The sequence below is a fragment of the Mixophyes fleayi genome, chromosome 11 (assembly GCF_038048845.1).
Source record: "Mixophyes fleayi isolate aMixFle1 chromosome 11, aMixFle1.hap1, whole genome shotgun sequence".
Taxonomy (NCBI): Eukaryota; Metazoa; Chordata; class Amphibia; order Anura; family Limnodynastidae; genus Mixophyes; species Mixophyes fleayi.
This window is the reverse complement of record NC_134412.1, coordinates 39,319,956-39,337,512: the sequence shown is the minus strand read 5'-3', so window position 1 is coordinate 39,337,512 and position 17,557 is coordinate 39,319,956. Positions and strand designations below refer to the sequence as shown.

The 17,557-nt window shown below is 40.1% G+C and overlaps 1 long non-coding RNA gene across 2 annotated transcripts; it reads right to left on the bottom strand.

The window, feature by feature from the left end:
• Positions 1 to 2,838: 2,838 nt before the first annotated feature.
• LOC142106756 (uncharacterized) lies at positions 2,839 to 13,107 on the bottom strand. 2 transcript variants are annotated; one of them, XR_012679777.1, is made up of 5 exons: positions 12,907 to 13,107; positions 10,686 to 10,775; positions 8,758 to 8,856; positions 8,243 to 8,350; positions 2,839 to 3,549 (listed from the first exon to the last, which is right to left on the bottom strand). It is a non-coding gene; the product is annotated as an uncharacterized LOC142106756 (long non-coding RNA). The 2 variants fall into 2 exon arrangements; XR_012679778.1 differs by having other exon boundaries at positions 8,758 to 8,851.
• Between the last annotated feature and the right edge of the window lie 4,450 nt (positions 13,108 to 17,557).

Sequence of the window (17,557 nt, the reverse complement as noted above, 5' to 3'; positions counted from 1 at the left end):
ATGAAATTTAGCGAGTAATTACCGTATTAACGCTAATATTTTTAGAGCGCTCGTTTTTTTTTTTGTTTTAGCGTGTTAAAAGCAACAATTGAATACCCCCCTCAGTTGTAGAAGTGTTATGTGGCGTTTCGTTCGTTGACTTCACAGAGTGCCCCTATTTGCTTTGCCCTGAGAGAATCCTCCCTAACCCTCTAGAGAAGTGTCTGTTGTGACTCTTAGATTGAACAGCATCTCTATAAGCAGACATGGAATGAGTGCACCAACGCCTGAGCTTCTGTATGACAGCCTTGGTAAAAGTGATGTGTGCTGACCATGGGTCTTTCTGACATCCCAATTTGCAGAAGAAACTGATAAGAGAGGTGTGTGGAAGAAACCTGGCATAAGGCTACAAGTTTCCTTTTATTTGGGATAATCTCCTGGCAGAGATTATTGTGTTTTAAACACAATCACAGCAGCCAGGCAGCATACTGTGCCAGCCGACACGGACCTGCAGCACATAGTGTGTGGTCGCAGGCAGAACATCCCTGCTAGCGGGGAAGGGGGGGTAATTTCTCCTTCAAATCTGTCCCATTTCACTTATATTATAACAATCATGATGTTCTTTGGTGCTTGTTAGCAGCAGGCCAACTGCCAGCTATCAAATTTGCCGGGGGATCCTGCCCCCCTTCCCCCTCCGACTCAGGCTCCTGGTTGTCACCACACACATCACATCAGCACATACCAGACTTATGCTGCTAAGCAACTGTTCCTGGTGTGTCTCCTCTGGGTCCTAGTGCTGGGGTTACATTCAGTCAATGGGAAGTGTAAATAACATTGTCAGACGGGGAGTTGCAAGTTTAAAACACACCATAATGTCTTTTTAGCATTTCTTGATAAGGTGCAAACTAGATATGCAAGTCATCATAAATGTGATGAAGATGACTGGTATTTATTTTTAATGTATATTAAATAAGAAAATAAACAAATAAATTAAAAGGCAAGCATAGCACAACCAAGGCCCACGTCAAAGTGAAACCAGTGCTGATGCTGATCACGGTTAATGCACGGGGGCAAGGAAAAGAAGGAAAAAAGGAAGAAGATCCTTACTTATTTAATAGTGCAATAAAGAGAACAACAAGGGTTTGAAATTAAGTCTTAATTTCAAATAAATAACTTTTTATACAGTGTTTTATCTGGCTGCTGCCACAATCTTCTGCGCGAGGGCATCGCTTGGTGTGTCCTATATGTCCTCCGGGACCTCTTCTTAGGAAGCTGTTTCTTGTGTGTTTTAGGTGTTGGGGTCTGGATGTCTGCGCTTGCTGTTGTGTGTTTGAGTGTTGTGTCTGGTTGTTGCCTGAAGGATTTCACAGGGGTTCCAGGTCTGTGAGTGCTGGTTTTTCGGTGGGGTGTTTTTGTGGCGCAACTCTGTGTGTGATCCGTTGTAGGTGTGGTGATATCAAGTTGTCAGATTGTCTTACCTTGGTTGTTTTCCGTGGTACTTATGGGCCATGTGTCAGAAAAGACAAAAAAGAGATAACACGTGGCCCGAAAGCACCACTGAAAACAACCAAGGTAAGACAAACTGACAACTTGATATCATCACACCTGCAACACAACTTTTAGGTGTCCTCTAAACCTTGGCCTAGTGGGAGTGCAGGCCTGGTCTATGCAGCAGAAAAGCATCATGAAAAAGTACATTAAGTCATACATTTAATAGCAATAAAAATTGTAAAATACAGATATATTTAATATAAGAATTAAAATATGAAAACATTATTTTTTATTTACAGTTCTCCTTTATTGCCCAAGAGATGTGCAGTCAGAATAGCATATGTTGTTGACAGAGAAATTCCCTTTTTTAGACTCCTGTTATGAAACAGAAGTGGAAGTATTGACAAGTGGAGTTGGCTTCTTTAACTTACGAGCATTCAGCATGGACTGTCTTATATATATATATTCCGGTACAAGGCTAGAAGAGAGGAAATAACCATGACTATCCTGCAGTTGTAAAAGCTGTCAAACAATTATAGCTATCTATCTTTGCATTATTTCCCATAATAGCCAATAATTGTAAACAACTTTGTGCTGTTGAAGTATGGGCTATTACCAACATCCAATTCCACAAATTATAAGCCTTTACCTGGCTCTTAATCTGATAGGCTCTTTTCTACCATATATTTAGAAGTCAAAATTCAGACAAAATTGAAATCCAGTCTTTCAGAGATGAAAAGGCTATTTTAAACATGTACAAAGAACAGTGAGATGTATTTGCCTACATTACATGCAGTCATCTACAGGAATGTTTTTAAGGTTCTCTTCCCAATCACTGCTGTCCTCAGCATCCTTCTGGTGCAGAGATTGGGTGGAATGTTTCCTCTTTATGTGCCTGCGAAGGGTGTTTCTTTCTGTAAAGCGGAGATAACAAATTTCACATTGGTAAGGCTTTTCCCCAGTGTGCACTCTTTGGTGTCTTTGTAGTTCACCAGATTCTCTGAATCCTTTCAGGCAAATGTCACATAGGAATGGTCTCTCACCAGTGTGAATATGTTTGTGACGTTGCAGGTGAGATGACCGTTTGAAGCTTTTTCCACAAACTTTGCATTCAAATGGTTTGCGTTCTGAGTGTGTGATGCTATGACGTTCCAAATCAGAGACATATAAGAATGACCTAAAACAAATCAGACAATAATGACATTTTTTGGGAACCTGTGAGGATATTTCGGCTGATTCATCAGCAGTTTTTGGTGAGTTCATAAGATCCTTCTTTAAAACAGTGTATGGAACACCCTGATCATCTATCAAGAGGAACTTGTTTTCTTCTGTAAAACACGTGTCTTTGCTTTCGTTTAGTTGGTATTTCACTGTTTTGGTTTGAATAATAGGAAGTGAAGGGTAATTATTGGTCGATTGAACTGTACAATCTACTTCAGTAAAGTCTGAAAAGGACATATTTGGTTGGTGATGACTACAAAAGTTTGAAGTTGAGCTTGTTTTGATACAGTATGGACCCCTTGTAGATGCAATATCATTGTCAGTGTTTCTGACTATCTTCAGGGCTGGATTTCCACAAGATTGAAACTGTGTCTGCTTCTCTTCAAGATTGCATGTATAGTTTATCACTGCCTCAGAAGAATGTTGTATAACATTCCAAGGTGATTTGAGAAATGATCTCGAAATTGGCCTAGGGTCTAATTTTATTAGCTCTGTTCCAGTTGCAATCCATTGTGATATTGTTACATCATCAGCTAGACATTTGTGATGCATATTATCAAAATAATTGTATAAAATTGGAAAACCTGGTTCCACTCTCATGTCTGTGCTGTTGGATCTGTAACCATATCTCTGCTGAGATACAAGCAAGTCACATGTGTCTCTATCCAGAGGTTCAATGCCAGAAGTCCAGATCTGCTTCCTTGTCCCCGAGTTACACATTGGATTTATTGGTTTGGTCCACTCCTTACTGTAACCCAACTGATTCAGTGTCCATGGCTGGTGATAGAGTTTGTTCTGATTTGGAGGCTCCATCATAAAACTTTTTATTCACAATCTATCAGATTTTTGTTAACGATCCTTCAAATAAAGAAAAGGAAAAATAAATTTAATTTTAAAGTGCAGGTGAATATAAGTAAACTCTAACCAAAAACTATAGTTGACAGATGCACAAGCAGTATTCATAAACATGTATACAGAAGTTTTAGGAATGTATCAGACATAACGATACCTAAATTAAAGTCATGTTTGCTTTTTGAGCTTACAGATGTGAACTTCTACACATAGAAAATGGTGGGTACCTTCAGATCTGAAAACCCTTATTTGAAATAACATGGTGAGATGACACCATAACCAGCACTGTGGTCCACTCTGCAGATCAGTTCCTTCTTAATTATTATTTCTTAATAATAGAAGGGATTCTTAGGGGAAGGACACCATTATATAGGTATGGGAGGCAGGCACCACATTTTTAAAAGGATATGACAGAAAGTGGACATGTCCTTTAAGCCTGTGACACATGTTTTGATGTACACCAGTCTTCCTATCCATAAATTTATTGAATAACACAGTAGGAAATTATTCAGAGCCACAAATTTTAAAAGACAAATGGTAATAGATTGCACTCTGCTGTAATGATACCCAAACCAAAAAAGTACAATTTAATTCAATCCTTGGACCTATTATTAGATTCTATATTGGTACATGGGCTGTATTTTCTCCAAAGTAATTGTCCCGATAGCCAGCAACCTCGTCACAAATGCTCCCTGCACACTTTCTCAACTTGGGAAACACACACACACAAACACACACTTATTTTAATTGCATCATGAGGACCCATGTCTGGAACATGACACTTAGGGACACCACTTTCCTAATGTAGTATCAGCAGGACAATAATATGTGAATGTTTAGGAGCTGTTTGCCACCAGCATTTTCACTTGAGATTTTCAGTATGACTTTGATCAAAGAATTAACAAGGACTGCAAGATTTCATGAATTCTGGCCATTGGAGGACATCCATACACCCGCATACACCAACACCTAGACATGGCTAGACAAACAGGTTATAGTCATGGACAATCACTGTGTATGGTTTCAACTAATTTTTATTTCTCTTTACAGTTGTTATAAGGTTCTTTATATAGAATTTTACAGAAAACCAGTTTCAATCTTTCAGTGCTCATAGTTCAGCCCTGATACACGCAACGCAATCCTGCTTTCCAAGCACCCTGCATAAACTTAAACATGTGCTTCTCCACAGCTTGGATCTCATCTCTGCCCCGTGTTCTACACCAACCTTTGGAAACCTTGACTGGGCATTGGTACCATGTTGCCGGGTCCATACTCTATTTCCCTTCTTACAGAAAAGTGTTGACCAAATGCATAACCACTTGTCTCACTGTTTCAGGGGATTGCTCATCCACCGACCCGTCACTCTGTAGCTGGACCAGTTCTAAAAAGTAACAGATATGTAAATGACTGAAGTAAAAATTTAAAATCAAACATCACATTCAACTTACCATCTGGAGCAATATCCAGCTCTTCCAAATTCTTCCCTTTGAATTCAGCCAGTATTCCCCTCTCAAGAACCATTAAAAGTTTGCTGATCTTGACAAGTTGGAGGGTACCTTTTGGGAGGAGTTAATACTGCTGATACAGACTGATGCCGTGCCCAAGTAAGTCTGCCAATTGATCCAGTTCTGTGTTGTTTAGGTTGAGAACCTTTTAAAGAATGGAAACATGCTTTTGAAGCTTTGTGGAAGACAGTGTTTGGGGATTTTTAACTCCACATTCTTCACGCTTCTCTGCAAGAAGTTCCATTGCACTTTGCATTGCTGGTGTCAGCAGGATTAGAATAGGATAGGACTGTTCTCCTTCATTTTCCCTAGATTTCAATCCATGCAAAGTGCCGGCAGACATTCTTCTTAAGGTCAGAAAGCACTAGGGCAAGAACCTTAGTGTTTCTTGAAGAGACGGTAACTTCCCCTTCCCTGCTTCAATTGAACATGATCACCTGTGCCAGGGTGACGTGTGCAAGCAATGCCCAGTTGTTAAGAATTTTCAAGGCAGCCAATGAGGTAAGCTCGTTCCATCTTGCCTCATAGATCTTCCTAAAGTTGCGTGCATTTTCAACCACAGCAGTGCAGCCTTACAAAATTGCTCGGCACTCCACAATGTCCGAAATCTTTTGTAAGCCATGCCGACCATCAGTGCCATCGAGGGTGTCTTATATGTACTGATTTCATTACCAGCTTCACCGCATCTACTGCATGCAGAAAGATTGATGGGATGGTAAAGTCTTTCATCTTCTCCAAAGAAGTAGCTCTTCTGGCATTTAACAGTGGCCTTCCAATTTCTCCAAGCTTCTGATGGATGTACTTGTGTTGCCAACATCTGACCCGGTCGAAGAGACGCTGCCCCATCTGCTCGATTCATCGGTCATTTTTGAATGTGAGTAAAATTTCATCTAGGGTCAAGTCGCTTAAGAGCTTCCAAAAGCCACCATTGATATCAGGTGGATTAGGATGAGCAAAGGAACGCAGAGACTGAAACTGTTTTTGCCAGGTTTAGGTTTGTTGGCCCTTTGGTTTAGCTTAGATGGCTTCATGTGTTGCCAGTGATATTTTCTTTCAAACAACCCTTGGCAAGCAGCACAGTGCATATGACACCACCACCAGCTTTGGTATGTAGTGAAACGGGAGATTGGTAGCATGAATGTGCCTATGACAAATGTGCAGCAACTGCGTGATACTATCATGTCAACATGGACCAGAAACTATATGGAATGTTCCCAGCATCCTGTTGAATCTATGCCATGAAGGTGGACGGTTAACCAGTAGAAGGGTGTATCTAATAAATTAGTCACTGAAAGTGTATGTGTGTGTGTATATATATATATATATATATATATATATATATATATATATATATATGTGTGTGTATATTATACATGCAGTATCTGGGTAGCAAATACAATATCTGTATTCTCTGGGTACCAAAACCTGGTGTTGGTTTGGAAGACTACAATGCAAACAGGGCATCACGTAAAATGCTTTTGAAAACACTATGCACTTAATCATCATCATCATCAACATTTATTTATATAGCACCAGCAAATTCCGTAGCGATTTCCATACACACTTACGTGTGTGCTGCGCTGCATATATCTTAAGGTATATGATATTCAGCATACTAAGTGAAATGCATCTACTGCATTAAGATACGGTTAAAGTGGATCATACACTTTAATATCATGTATGTGGTGGAGAATTAATAAAAAAAGAAAAAAAGCTATCCAAGCACCAGTGCTCATAGTGTGGGATGGTTCTGGCCTTTTCAGGGGAACAAACAATGTGGGATTCCCCCACAAACGTCACGAACAGCACTAGGCTATGACAGGCTTGGTTGGTCACAATATAACAGAGAAACCCATACCATGGGGTCTCCTTGTTATAATATGATACCAGCCCTCATAGTGTGGCCAACTTGTAGCCCTCTAGGGCAAACAAGTCCTGGGGGTAAATGTATCAAGCTGAGAGTTTTCCGGTGGGTTTGAAAAGTGGAGATGTTGCCTATAGCAACCAATCAGATTCTAGCTATCATTTTGTAGAATAAACTAAATAAACAATAGCTAGAATCTGATTGATTTTTCAAACACGCTGGAAAACTCTCAGCTTGATACATTTACCCCCTGTGCTAAATAATACTGGGGATTCTCTTGGCACCCCAGCACAGCTGGTGCTTGGGTAATGGTGAAAAGTAGTCATATATTTACGTACGTTTGTGAAACTATAATTCTTTGAATAACCCTGGCAACCAAAGCTGGTGCCTTTAGAACTATAAGTGCCAGCATGCTCTGGGAAGCAAGACATGTAATTCTACTAAATTACCTAATAGGAAAAACAATAAAAACACAATTTTTTACAAACATTTTAAAAATAAAGCCCATTTTAATAAAGAGCTAAATCCAACGAAAATCTTCTGCCTGGAGGAAGTCTATAGGGAATCTTCATCCACGATGTAATCCAAGGGGATATAAAATAACTAAAATAATAGATGAACGTAACTGCTCCTTCCAGAGCCCCTCCATAAAATGACGGAATTGAATTGAATAGAGTCTGACAAGCCTTATGTCATCTACCCACCTGTAGTGTTGTGTTCCATGTATGATGTATCCTCATGCTAGCATCAACAATACAATGTAGTACAAGTTTAATATAGCATATTTTCAGTGTCTGCTGTATCTGACAGTGCACAAGGTTATCTACTAAAAAAAATGTAACTGTTTCATATAAATATGTTAATGTCAAACAAAACACAACTCAATAATTATCAATCTGAGATATGAGTTGTAAAGTTTACATTAGTTCATGCATTAAAAGTTTTAGAAAAAAGTATAGAGTATGATGTGCACTTACAACCTCAACTACTGTAGGTATGACTTTAAAAATCACGATGTGCTATTTAGAAATACTAATGGAACCCTCCCCCATGTCCTACAGTTGTGAATAGGTAGACTCTTTTCATATCCCCCACTCTTTGCAGCTAGCTGCATTTTCCCTATGCCTGAATATGTGCCCCAGTATCATGTTAGTGCATTATAAATAATGTATGTAATATATTAAAAATAATACTTCCATAAAACTATAACATTTAATAACATTAAATACCAAAATTAAAAACTAACAATGTAACTTTTTTTTTACAAACAAATAAAACTATAAAAGAGAATCCACGCAATTGCAAATCTTAGACAAAACATATCTCATACCCACGACCTCCAATCACAAGCTCATGTGACAAATTCTTATGAGGTGCATCCTGGTCTCTTCTTCAGCTCCCGGCTACATTTCATTGTCGCTATCTCCAACTCCAGGGCCTGTGCATGGAAAGATACCAAGTATTAAGTGTAAAACGTTATGCACAGTAATAACATATTTCTTTTTCCGTTCTTAATTTAACATGACATAGTTTAGACATGTTTCAGCACTGTTTCAAAAGTGTTTGCTTTAAAATATATAATTTGTAATTTGGTTAATATTGTTCTTTTTCTCTGCACCATATACATTGATGTTCTGTCATTCTGCATTGTTAGTTAATATATTTATTATAAAGGGACAAATTGAACATGTAGCACTAAAGGTCCTAAGGAAAACACTTTTGCACAAGCCATAATTATTTTGAGGATTTATTTGTAATTTCCTCAACAGGAAATGCATAGTGTCATGCATGTAACCATGTGAGATTTACGTTATGCATTACATGTAATATAGAATATTTACATACCAGCCTGGGGCACCTCTTGTCCCTCTTCCTGCAACTGAACTGCTGCCACCTCCTCTTCTGTCCCCTATTCCTGCTTGGCCACTTCTACTGCCAACTGTTCTTTGTAATATAATGAATGGAAATTTTAATCATTTATTTGTATTGCACAATATAAAATGTAAATAATGTGGGCATCTCTCTCATACACCCAAAGCTATTTTGTTATATATGAAAATATATATATATTAATAGACACGTGAAAGATATATATGCATCAGAAACATATGGAGATAAATATTTATATTACAGTTATATGCTGTTATTTGCTGAAATGTCCTTTTCTAATACCAAAATACACTAACAAATCACATTTGTTTTCAGATAAAACAATAATTCATAATGGGCGATCAGCAATCCACACAATTACTATTTAAGTTTGTCTTGAATACCGCTTGCAATTTAGTACTTAATCTTTCAAATGGCAATTGGCTGCCACCTCATATCGCTCCATCTCCTCTGAAACAACCTTATGGAGCACTGTAAATGGAGGTGAATTGCCATTTCCAGGCAGGAGGTAATGGTCTCTATACTTCACCAGAAGTATGGAATAATGCAAATTTGGGATTGGATGGAATGCACAGCAAATGTATCCGTTAGTCATGAGTAGTAAACTTGTAAAGTGTAACTTTGGGCGCAAAAACCTCATTGTGCTGGACATGACCAAACAATAATGTACACCCTTGTGACGTATGCCATCCAATCAGTTTCTAAGATTGTTTTAAATACTCCAGGTAGGTGGAGCTGTTGCTCTTTGTCAAATATTTTGACATATATATCACCCAGGACTCAACTGCACTAAAGAGTACATCAGGAGAAAATTACTCCAAAAACGTGATATTACCTGCTCCATCCTCCGACTAGAGCGGCAAGGAGTGACTTAAATTGGAAACTAAGGAGGAGATTAGCAAGAGGTACACAAGACATACAGTACTTATGAAATATTTCATAAAACAAAAAGTAACTGTAATCTACATATTTATTTATTTATGTTCCAGATGTGTATAATGTATGACTGTTATAACTTATTTAATAATGTACACATATTTGCATACATAATCCAATAATTTGGGGTGTATAAAAGGTTAATTTCTTTAAAAAGTATATACAGCATAAACAGTTATTATTGCACAAAACACAGACAGGTTGTAATGTAACCATTTGAATAATAACATATGACATTAGAAATTAAAATGTTCAAATGTTGTGCTACACAGAGCAGTTAGCATGTCAAGATGCTGGGGAGGGGGATCCAGAGCATGTTGTCGAGGAGGTGGGACACATGGAACAAACTGCCCTGCATGACGAGTCAGGCAGGAGAAAGGAAGAAGGATAAGGTGGAAGTCATGGATCAGCAGGAGGACAAGATTGTTTTTCATGAGCTAGAAGAAGCAGCTGTCTATAAATACCCAGCAATATAAATATTATAATACCAATAATATATCATGTAACTATCACATGTTGCATGCCTGACAATATATGCATTTCATGAGAAAATTTGCACAATCTTTATTAGTGTGAATGTGCAACTGCAGATATTTTGCAAGATACATGCTTATCACTACTAAACTTCACAAAATAAATTAGGGAAGAAGTGGAAAAGCAATGTTATCCTGAGAAACATGAGAGCTCTAGGCCATTGGGGACAGACTTGTTATTTTTCTTCAAAACAACATGTTCAATTTGTGCCCTGAAAAAGTATGTTAATTAGAAATGCTGAAAGACATTAATGAATATAATGTAAAGAAAAAAAACAATACTGACCAAATTACTTTACAAATCATATAATACACAGACATTACTGAAACTGTGCTGGAAGAACTGTGGAGTTCTATGCTATATTAAAAAAAGAACAATAAATATTATATTACCTATATAGTTATAATAAATACCTTGCTTCTTCTCACACGCAGGTGCTGGATATGTGGAGGGAGGCCCATGGGCTGAAGGCAGAAAGCAGTCTCATGGCTATGTTCAGGCAACTAGAGGCCACGAGAAAAGCCCTTATTATTATTATCCTTTATTTATATAGCACCAATCATATTACACAGCACTGTACAGAGACTATGTAATCATTTACATGAGTCCCTGATTATTGTAGCTTACATTCTATATTTCCTACCACACACACTAGGATCCAGAAGTCAATTATTCTACCAACATGTTTTTGGAGGAGCACCCAGAAGAAACTCATGTAAACATGGGGATAACATACAAACTGCAGCTCTGTGCAGCAGCAATGCTATCCCTTGTGTCACCTCACTTATACCCCAACCATACTGCCTTAAAAACCATGGTTTTTGCCGGGGCAATCCCAGAAGACCCGGGTTCAGGCGCAGTATGAATGGTGTTAGTGAATCCCGGACCCAGGACTTTTGGTGGGGTAATTCCTGGGTCCGACCCGAGTCCCCTGCACTATGAATGGTGAGATCCGGGTTTTTCAACCTGAGTCTCACCAAACACAATTATAAAGTTGAAAAAAACACATCACAAGAGGAGCCAGTCAGAGCTCCTCTTGTGATGTTGCATGGAGACCCGGACAGATCCGTGTTCAGTATGAACAGGGTCTACCCGAGAATTTCTCTCCGTAGGAGCCTCTGTCCCCCGGCAATATCCCGGGTTCATATACCCGGGATATTGCCGGGGTGGCAGTGTAAAAGCGGTATTAGAAGTATAATTGGCCACGTGAAAGATCTGGTCATAGACAAATAATTTTGGTGGTCCTGATTGCATTTTTTTGTTTACATTTTACAGTTATATATGGCATATATTATTCTGCTGCTATGCTGTGTCATACCTAGCAAAGTTATTTTATAAATTAGCAAATACTATAAAAAATACATCCCTTAGCTTAGCTCATTAATTAAAATTGTTATATATACAAAGAACTACAATAACTATTACAGCATTGAAGAGGAAAGTGTTGTCTAATAGGAGCAACTATATTTTTTAAGACTATTTCTCTCTTTAAACAAATAATGTAGACAGTAGATGAGATTTCACATAAATCCATTTTTCATACATGATTTTTCTTGGAAAAATATAAATGTGACACATCAGTAACCAGTTTATTTTTCTTGCAAAAAAAATACCTATGATTGTTTTACCAGATGACCAGATTAAAATTTAGGTCATGATCAACATGCCGGCTTCACCAACACTATGCATATAATATAAATTAATGTTTCCTATATGAATGTTTCACTGAATTTTTACCTTCAGTATTGTTATTGTAAATATTAGCCTTTCATAGTGTACTAGTGTCACTGTTGCTATCGCTTTTGATGAGAAAGAAATTGCACCATTACCAATTTATGCATAACTAGCTTTCTCATCACTGCAACACTTTTTAATCATCATGAAGAACCAATTTGATATTGTTAATCAATATTAAAAGGTACTAAGTGATTTCAAGATTAATGACAGATAAAGCTTAATACAGTGTCATGCACATCTGTGCTTAATTAATAGCACTGTGCAATTTGCATACATGTGGTGGAACCCATAGAAACCAAACAGATTCCATAGCAACCAAACACATTATAGCCATAATTTGTCTACAACAGATTGTAATATGAAAACTAATACCTGATTGGTTGCCATGGGTTACTGCAATTTTTTTACACCTTGAACTGTGTTACTGTCTTGTGAAAGAAATTTCTGTCAAAAGGTTCCAGGTTGACATACCTGCATGACTTTCTCTGAAAATCATGCCCTTAAATCAGCAATCTGCATAATTTGCAGTACTGAGGTTAAAGCTTTCTAAAGACAAAAAGCAGCAATTTTGATCCCTGGCAATGTAGTTTTGCAAATAGCCTTGGTCACAAAACTAAATTAATGTGTGAGTCTGCATGGATTTTTTTCCTACGTCTCTAGTAAGTGAGCATAGCTTTCCCTAGATACACCAACCGCAACATAAAAGAATAGGATCATTTCCCATAAGGAAAAATAGACAATTGACAGAAACCGTCGAGAAGAAGTATTTGTGGTGCTACAAGTGAATACCACAATCCCTTTCACTGATCCTTTCGTGCACAGAGCAGCAGGCAGCGTATATTCATTACAAATGCATTACTGTGGATAAGAACACGAACATGGGCAGGCATACTGTACCTTTTTGCCTATCGTGCCATGCAGCTCATACTGATTAACGAATCTTAACGTAGGATTGAAGATAGTGGTCAGATCATAAGAGCCATTCATTCTGCTCTTGCGTGTGTCCTTGGCTTCTTGGAACAAAAGAAACTAGTGGGTGCAAGGATCGGGCTCTAGGACCTGATGGAGTCTGCAGTGTTTAGAGGAGGGGGAGAGGACAGAACTATGTAATGGTTGTGCTTACCTTGGTTGTAGTGCCAATGGACGCAGTGGCCAAATGACTCTCATGTGACACCCATCTGTCATTTGCTGCCGGCTTGCTGTCATTTGAATGATCATATCACACTGATAGTCAACCTGTGGTTCTCTGACTGCCCAGGAGCTACAATTCTGATCATACCCAGAGGGTGGGGAGGATGTTGTGGCTTGTAGTTGCATAGCAATCGGTGAGCCATATGTTGCCTAAGCGTACATTGCTGCTACATATATAAGAAACTGAAAAATATTTAAACTCAACTACATTTTTTTTTCAACAATGCAATATTTATTTATCCATGAGAGGGCGCACGGTGCTGGAGAAACACTTGATAAAATCATCAAAGAAGGATACCAATAGTTATGAGTGCAGTGACAAGTGCAGCCATAAGCGAAAGGTCCCTAATCTCAGATGATATGGACAACAAATAGTACTTGCAGCTTAAGGGTTAATCCCTCTCCAGTTTCCAGCCAATGGGATGGGGGTGGGGGTTGACTCCCTGGAGAGGATATACGCCTGGTCAAGATATATCCATTCCTTCTTACTCGGCTGGAAATCAACAGGACAACATCGGACAGGCTTAGTATCATCACTGTATTGTTTTCTCCCTGCTGTTTTTGCTGTTCCCCTGCATTGTTCCCTTTGTTTTCCCTGCTGTTTTGTTCTGTCCTGTGGTATTTATTCCCTTTCTCTCTGCTTTTCTTTCTACTTTCTCTATCCTTGCAGGCATTCCCTGGCCCCCTAATCTGCTTCTGTTGTTTCTGCCTTTCGCCTATCCCTACTATATCCGTGTCTCCTGTTTCTCCCTGCTATTACCATCCCATTCAGTTGCTCTTTTTATCCCTCATGGTATTGCATTGTATTGTTTACACTGTTGTTTTTTCATCCACGATAGTCGCTGCATTTCTCTCCATATATAGGCTTTGCTTCCCCATTTCTGAACGGTGTTGGTCTCCCTGCTGTTTTTTTACTGTCTCTCTGGCATTTGTTCCCTCTCTTCCCTTCTGTTCTTTACACTTTCCCTGTCTCTCCAGGCATTTAATACCCCCCTTCCCTGCATTTTTATTTGCCTGCTTTTCTTTGTCTCTTCCGAAAGCTTCTTTATTTACTATTCCTAGTGTTTTCATCACCTCATGTTACTATGGCTTTCTCTGCTGGAATCATCGAGCCCATATCAGACAGGCTCAGTATCCTCACAGTCTGTATGTTTTTTTCCCACGCTTCCTATTATATATTTCTTGTGCTGTCCCCCCCTGCTTCCTCAGCTTTCTTCTCTCTACCATTTCCCTCGTTTTCTTTCACCCCTTTTTTAATTCTCTTTCCTTTTTCACAGTCTTTCTTCCCCTTTCCTCCCTCACGTTCCTTCCCCGCAGACTCGCCCCCCCCTTCCCGATTCTTGGTTCCCCCTTCCCTACACAGTGGCGCACGCAGGGTGGGGTTTCTGGGTCTCCAGAAACCCCTCCCCTACGCTAAAAAAAGTGCCCTATATAGTGGCACTGTACTATACAGCAGCCGCGGCACTGTCAAAAAAGCGTCCGCGGTGTATTGTATACAGCACCGCCGCGGACGCTTCTTTGACAGCGCCGCAGCTGCTGTATAGTACAGTGCTGCCTAAACGGAGCTGCTGCGCATGCGCGGCAGCTCTCTCGCTCTTTTTCTTCAGTGGAGGGGAAACCCCCCCTTAAAAATGCACAGTGCGCCCCTGCTACATCCATCTCAGCAGTCAGGACCCCTCTCCCCCTCCTTTCCCCAGTCAGAGGGCGTCCCGGCGGCAGTACTCGATGCGAGTTACGGCCACCGTGATAGTTGGCCGGCCACTGCGCATGTTCGACAGTAGGGAGCTCAGGAGCGGGCAGCGGCGCTGCTTGGCTCCGGAGCTGAACGAAGAGCAGACAGCAGGCGTCGGGGAAGAGGGAGAATTTCTCCCTCTCGCCCCCGGCCAGGTGCTGCTGTCCACACTGAACCACCAATGAATGTGGTGCATAGCGTCCCCAGTGGCTCCACCAGTTTGCAGCCCCACACACAGGGAATCATGCTGCTACCTCTCCCCTGACAGCGGAGGGTTCCGCTCCCTCTATTAAATTCATTTTAGTAATATATTTTGGATTAAAGTTTAAATTAAACTGTAGGATAATTTCTTATGCATAAGCTTTTGTTAATACAAAGCACCAGTTTACATTAGCATCCTATTAGCATTCTATTATTGGCAAAATGTCAAACATATATACAATCTCCCCCTATGCTTGATACATATATAAGTAGTCCACCCCTCCCCTTTTTTCCAGCCATATCATATATAACACCCATCCTTTCCTCCCCCTGAATCCCAGGTTCCACTACCCCTCCACGGGGGCTACAGCACGTGTCAAGGACAGATTTTTAGCATGGTCTTGTTTCAGTACTGCAGAGGCTACGGGATAAGGGACTTTCAGATAGCACTCCCGACCTTCCCGCCAGATCAAGCGGTACTGTAGAAGGTGCATGGCGATGTCATCTGAGTGACATTCGGGACCTCACGAACCCCAGGAACAGGGGACCGCCGACGTATACCCGGTGAGTATGATTATCATAATACGTTACCAACAACACGTTTCACATAATGTAGTTCCAGCTCTTCATACATTTCCCAAGACACGCTTAGCCTGTTAGGCCACTACATGCAAATCCGCCTTGCTGGGTAACAGAAATCCTCATTAGGACCTCTCCCACGCAGTTGGGGTATCAGTGGGGGCCGTGGTTATAGGACATTTGCATCCCTATGGATGGGTATCGGAATAGCGGCTTGTTCATCTTTTCCGCAATGCAGCGGCCTGACAATTTTATATGGCATTGGCACTTATAGACGCAGGGACCGCGGCAGGCTGGGCATACATCGCTATCTCCATACGAGAAGCGTTATTTTAAATTAAGGAGAATTGGAGGGCGATTGTATCACAATCAATTTTGATTACGCTACATGGCCAGCTAGCAATGAGATCCCCATTCCTACACGAGTGCTAGCCTCACAGGGAGCAATTTGAAGTTTTTTGGCTCCACTACAGCTAGCCAGTTAAATACTTTGTGCTATTAGCAATATGGTGTGCTATGTGAGCTACTATTTCACATCCGACACATACATAGCCACCTCCCCCTGTTCAATTTCGCTATTGACATTAATACGTACTAAATACGTATTAATACATGTTTAATACATACGTATTAAACATATAGTTAGGCTCACACTTACAACATGTTTTAGGCAGACAAGTTAGATGCATTTACATCTTTCAATTGTGTCATATACCCACTGATTATGAGACATTCTTAGTATACAAGACTGTGCCGAGTTCAGAGGCCGCAGGCTTAGCATGGACTCCAACAGCCAGGGAGTGTATTTATATGTTTCCCTTACCGGGCGCTGCATCACATATTCCCCCTTGACTCAGGCTATTTCACCTATTGGTGTCTGTTGATATCTATGGCACCCAATCTTGGAGATCTCTGAGCTAACATTTCCTGGTAATGCTTGTCAGCCCTTTAATCAGTAACCGCAGAAAGCCTTGTCCTGCACATGGGTGCCCGAGTAGGGATTCTAATTTGCGGGAGTTTGCCATGACTAATTTGCCATGACTTAAGGAGGTTTCCATTAGAACATTGCATTCCTAAATCCTGCACGCAATACACGGTAAACATGTAGATATTTGGCACTAGATTCAGAGGTTCATCAAGCTTTCGGTTTCCTGAGCAGGTACATGATACTGTCCACCCCTTTTTGAGCATTTCTAGGGCCCTTTAGTGCCTGGGCAACAAGAGTCAGCAGGTGTTCTCCCGCTAGTTGGTGGTCGGGGGACGTATTATTGCATTTTGTAGACAGATCTATATCCATGAGTTCATTACAAAGTACACTAGACCCTTAGGTAGGATTTGAGGGTAGGTTTCCCAAGGGTATACTTTTCTACATTGCTTTGCATTCAAGGATCGTTTACACATACATCTGCGCATACTTTGTAGCAGGGGGAAGCGTTTCCCCGAGGTCCTAATTGACACCAATGATTTATTCTCTTCCTTTCCTTAGCTGGCCTGTTATATTGGTTTTATACGTTAGGTACACGTTAAGGGCAAGGGGCACATGAGGTTTTCCACGTAACGTTATTGTCATCCTCTGGCCCTCTGTTTCGGTCTTGATGGTACATGGTATTACACGAACTGTCGAATTCTAATAATATAGTATGGAGTAAAGTATAGAGAGCACTGACCATATGTCCAGTTGCCTTAGGGAACAGTGTATTAGTTCACAAGGGGGGTCATATACTTTGTGACGATTGGTTCCCTTACTTGTCTTTAATATATTACTAGCAATTATTAATGCGTTTAAAGCACTTAAAAAGTAGCTTCCATGGCAAAGTCAAAGCAAAGGACACGAGATTGACAGGC